Below are 6,000 nucleotides of genomic sequence, written 5' to 3'. Positions count from 1 at the left end.
CCCTGGTACAGCATACATCTAACATACATACACCTAGTTCAAGCTGTGACCGAACTAGGCTTGGAGTGGGGTGTAACCGTAGTACTAAGAACACTTTTTTTTTAACACACTTTTTGTGCAATACCAATGACCGTACAGTCATTCAATTCCCTGTTAACCTTATGAGACTGGCATCATGGAAAGACTGTCAGATTTCTCACAGTATTTGTCTGCCTGTCCTTATTTAGTGGACACTCAACTGCCTGAAATAAAGACTTAAGTTCCTAATCTTCTTTGCAGCTAGGAATTGCCAGATGACTAAGTTCTTGACTAACTTCTGCATGTGAGTAGAAGTGCTGTTGGCAGCTTCATATAACAAGTGCTTTTTCTCGCCTCTTCTTCTTGGCTGGAATGCAGTTGTGATAACTGAAGCCCAAGTAGCAATCTTGAGCCACATAGGAAGCTGGATGTTGAGGATGACGGAGCAACTTGTGAGGAGAAGACGGGGACCAACATTACACAGCAGGCATACCAACCCTGGACTGCTTACTTTCAGACTTTATAGACACAAATAAAAATTCTAATTTGTTGAAGTTCCTGTTGTTTTTGTTTTCAGTTGAAAAAGACACAAAGAAAAAAATTCTAGTTTGTTGAAGTTCCTGTTGTTTTTGTTTTCAGCCGAAAGTAATCCTAAATGATATACTTGATCTGTACTGTGCTAGTTGAAGTGTGCTATAAATGTAAAATAAAAAGGATGTTTCAGAAGAAAATTTAAAAAAAAAAGCAAAAAAAAGAGCCAGGAGTGGTAGTACATGCCTCCAGTCCTAGTACTTGGGAGGCTAAGACAAGAGGATCACAAGTTCAAGGACAGACTCAGAAAAGTAGAAGACTGTTTGAAAAACAAAAAATAAAACTGGGATGGAGGTGTAGCTTGGAGGTAAAATACCCCTGGATTCAGTTTCCAGTACAAAAAAAAAAAAAAAGAAAGAAAGAAAAATCGAGCCAGGCACAATGGCTCACTCTTATAATCCCAGCAACTCAGGAAGTTAAGGGAAGAGAATGGCAAGTTCAAAGCCAGCCTGGGAAAATGAGAGATCTTACTAAAAATAAAAAGGGCTGGGGATGAGCACCCATGGATTCAATCCCCAGTGCTGCATAAAATACATTATAAACTATATAATTTATAATTTTATATATTATATGGTATTTTGGATATGTGGGCATAATGATCATGTTACTAGAATAATTTTCCCTAGTACTCTTTCCATTAAAAATGTGACTACTAGCCGGGCGTGGTGGTCCACACTTGTAATCCCAGCATTCCGGAGGCGGAGACAGGAGACTTGTGCTTCTCAGACAGCTTTAGCTACTTAGCGAGGCCCTTCACAACTCAGAGAGACCCTGTTTCAAAAAATAAAAAGACTATAGCCTGGCGTGGTGTTGCATGCTTGTAATCCCCACGCTTGGGAGGCTGAGACAGGAAGATTGCACAGGTTTGAAGCCAGCCTCATCTGGCTTAAGAGACCCTGTTTCCAAATAAAATATAAAATAGGTCTGGGAGTGTAGCCTGGAGGTAGAAGGCCCCTGGGTTTCATCCTCAGTACCACCAATAAAATAAATAAATAAATAAAATAAAAAATAAAAAGACTAAAAAAATAGGGCTGTAGGTGTAGCTCAGAGGTACAATGCCCCTGGGTTCCATCCCCAGAGCCACAAAAATAAATAAATAAATAAATTAAATTAATTAAATAAATAAAAAGACTAAAAACTAGGGATAAGGGTATATAGCTCGGGGCTACAATGCCCCTGGGTTCTATCCCCAGTACAGCAAAAAAAAAAAAAAAAAAAGTGATTACTAGAAAATTTTAAATGGTGTATGTGTGCTGGAGCCAGCCGGCAAGAGTACGGGTTCTGAAGAGAGGTGTGAGGATGAAGAATGTTTTATTCTAACGTGGGGGAGCCGCCCCACGTTAGAATAAACTGGCTGACCCCTGTTTCTAGGTCAATATTTCCTATGGGTCGACGACTACACCTGGGTCAGTATTCTCTATTGCGCCGATGCTCCTGGCCAACGCCTACTTCTGGGTCAATCTCATCTTGATCGCGCCGATGCCAACGCTGGGTTTGTTTTTCCAGAGGTATTTATACACAGCCACAGGTCAATCAACATTCTCGTGCTATCACCACTGGAATACAATAAAGACCAAATCCAAAGCACACACATTACAGGTAGATCAATCAATACCCTCGTATCATCACCACCTGATCTCCCCAACCTTGTTGACTCTGGGCGAAGGACAGTCAACTGAGTTAGAGACATTAATCTAGGGGAAAGCCTTAATGGCTCCCCACATATGTGGCTCACATTATCTTTGTACTGGGTGGTGCTATTAGATCAGCACTGCTCTCCTCTGTCTCTAGGTATGCCCAAGAAAACAAGGGAAATAGCTGAGGCCAAGTCAGCCACACGACTTAGCAGGTTCCCAGGTCAAGTAACTGGGGTTGGGGGGCTGCCTTGAAGCTCAGGTTTACCTTGTGCAACCCCAGTGCTTCCCCCACTGCAGAGTGTCCCTCGCCTGGAGTGGTTGGGAGCTGGCGTGGACAAGCGAATACGGCACCCAGCACTACTTCTTGAAGGCAGGAACTGCTGGCTGCCTGACGTGATTTCCTGACTTCCTCCAGCTATGTTTATAATCGAATGGGTTCTAGAGTATTATTTTCAAGTCAGTTATTTCCCAACATATAAAAATAGCATGCAATCCATTGTGAAAGGATGTGACACACACAGTCTGCTGAATGACTCTGCTCTTTTGATTCAGGAAGACATTTAACTGAGGACATTTTGCTATAGGTACAACCTATGGCAGAGCTGGAGACAAAACCTTCTTTGGTTGCTCTACTACACTTTTCTGGAAGCTTCAGGGCTCTGACCGGGTGACCACAGATGCCTTAAGGGTGGTGTCCTGCTGAAAGCATAAACTCTTACTGGGCATGGTAGAGCACACCAATAAACTCAGTGCTTCAGAGGCTGAGCTCAGCAACTTAGTGAGACTCTCAGAAACCTAGTAAGACTCTATGTCAAAAAATTAAATTAAATTAAATTAAAAGAGCTGAGGTGTCGCTTGGAGGAAGAACGTCCCTGGGTAAAATCCCCAATATCACCAAAAAATAATTAATTAATTAATTAATTACATTTAAAAATAAGTCTCTCAGCGCTGGGCATGGTGGCGCACGCTTGTAATCCCCACGCTTGGGAGGTGGAGACAGGAGGATCGCGCAGGTTCATAGCCAGCCGCGCTGGCGTAAGAGACACTGTTTCAAAAATATAAAATAGGTCTGGGAGTGTAGCCCGGAGGTAGAAGGGCTTCCAGGAACCCTAGTACCACCAAAATAATAATAATAATAATAATAATAATAATAATAATAATAATAATATAAATTTTAAAAATTAAAAATAAAAATAAGCCTCTCATTGTACATTTCCCCCTATCTGGTTGTATGTAGATCTGGCTGCTTGCACTAGAGCATCTCTGCTCCAGCTAATAAGTATGTTGGTATTCGGTATTATTTACATCTTTACCCACTGCCTCACACCCATCTCTGCTATGATGAAGCTAATTCAGTTCTGGAATTAACTTCCTCTAAGGAGGCTCTCTGTGTTCCTAGTCTGTGGAGGAAGGGCTCATATTCTCTTTGGACATGTCCTTTTGTCCTCAGCTTTCCTGGTTTTTCCTTACTGACAACTGTACATAGGACACCATGACCTAGATTAGGTGAAGAGACACCAATTTAGCTGCTCCCTTGGGAGTAGCCAAAGATTTCTTCTTGCTTTATTTTCAGGCCCCTCGATGGCTGGGCACCAGTGCTGGCTCCACACAACCCTCCCTTCGGGTCCACTGCCTCCAAGTGGGTCTAAGACTTAGGATAGCCACAGTCCCAATATGAACTTGGATGCAACCATTTTAATACCTTTCTCTCTGCTCAATAGTGCTATAACTGGCCAGAAATGGTATCCAGACTACTTAACTGCCCATGCAGCTACAGCATGAAACGGGGCTGTTCATTAATGCACCTGATGCGTTCTCTCTCCTTCCTGTGGCTTCTGTTCCTAGTTTATAAGCAGAATTAACAAGTTTTATTCTAAGAAGTATATCTGTCCTGCAGCAGTCAGCTCTTTGAACATTTACCTTTATCCTCCAAATCATTAAGAAAACACTTAATGGCTCTGGGCCCAGACCTGACCCCTGTGGATCCCATTTGCAAGAATGGTCAAAGGCAGATGAATCACCACCATTAAGTACTTTTTGCACTTGGCTTCTAAATGTGGGAGTGGTTGGGCATCTGTGGGTCATTAGACTTTTGCAAATTAAAATCTCCCAAAGACACATTTCTCTAATATAATCAAAAGACAATGTGTACCCCTGACAGTATATGCTAGTCTCAGAGAAACAAAAATCTATATTCATGCAGAATATTTCTTGAGGACAGAATGAAGACACTGCCACTAATTGGCCTCCTTTCCTTCATCTTAATCACGTCCACTAAATATCAAAAATGATGCTTAAGTCTGCTGCACATTTCCAGTGCAATAAGCCACTTCATTTCATCTCAGCTAAATCTACTTGCAATCTGTAGTTCCAAAATTATCTTACTCTAAGGAGGCTCTCCTCTGTGTTTTTTGCTTTTGTTTTGTTTTTGCTTTGGAGAGGGTATAGGATGGGTAGTATCTAAAATCTAAATACCTTGAGAGTTCAAACAGTTAATATAAGAGTGTAAAGTTGCTGGTTATAAGCATTAGAGAATGGAAGATACTACACTGGAACTTTTAACCTCACAACAGTTTTCAAGCCCACATATGTTATTGGCCAAAGGACAACATATTGGTTTAGATTCCCTGAAAAGTGGCCAGTTTGTGGCGTAGCCTTTACATCAATTACATTGACATATATAGGATCTGAATCCAAAGTGTGAATGAGGTCTGGGGGGGAGAAGTAGAGTGGAAGGTGCTTTCCTAAATCCAGCTGGTTTCAATATCCTGTCGTTTTTTTGAGAGTAATCACACTCAGCATTAATCAATTTTCACATAAAAAACCTTTGACATATCGTGGCCCCAGGCATGTTCTCTCCCACGCCATTCATGAAGTGCTTCCCCATAAGGCACTATATTGCTACCGGCTACAGACCAAGACCATATCAATAAAAATCCAGTGTTATCTGAAAAGGAATCAGATGTTGCCCGTTTTCACAGCCCCCTGGAGACAAGGACTGCTTACTTGCTGGATCTCAAGCTCCTCTTTGTGAACTGTCTTGGAGAGAGATGGAAGAATCCTCATTCACTGCTAACCCACTCAGGCCTGCCTGCCGTAGGTCTGTACTTTGAGTCCAAGAAAGGCAAACAATCTTTAATTTGCTAATTTTGCCTGAAAGCTGTTCTTGGAGGCTGTAGGATGATTTTATACTTTTCTGTTTTAATTTTCAATATTTTTCCTTTTTCTCCCCCAATTAAAAAAATACACAAAAATCCAGGTCTGAAGTTTAGTTAGTAGAGTCCAAGCTTAATCTGAAGAGAAGTACAACTGACTATACACTTGAAGCATCATTTTTTTCTGAGTGTTTAGTGGCTGCTGAAAAGAGTAACTACAAGATGTCACTAAATATTTTTTCCCTCGTCTATGATGCTAAAAGAAAAAAATTAGATGTTAAATCAAAGTTTATTTGCCCAATAAAATGATTCTAGAACTGGGCAGTACTGCAAGACAGAGATGGTTTAGAATGCCCTCTCTTACAATGAGGTAAGCCACTTTTATAACCAGAAAGGTAGGAAATGACATACGGGGATTATTTCATTGATGAAATTGGTGTCTTGTTGGGAGCCATTAAGGTCTTTCCCTAGATTGGTGTCTCTGACTCAGCTAATTGTCCTTCGCCCAGAGTCAACAAGGTTTGGGGTTATGGAAAGTTCAAAAAGGTCTGAGAAAAGATCAGGTGGTGATGACACGAGGGTACTGATAGACCTGTCTG

This window comes from Muscardinus avellanarius, assembly GCF_963383645.1.
Source record: "Muscardinus avellanarius genome assembly, chromosome: 3".
Classification (NCBI taxonomy): domain Eukaryota; kingdom Metazoa; phylum Chordata; class Mammalia; order Rodentia; family Gliridae; genus Muscardinus; species Muscardinus avellanarius.
The sequence above is the reverse complement of the archived record's forward strand: the minus strand, read 5'-3'. Positions refer to the sequence as shown.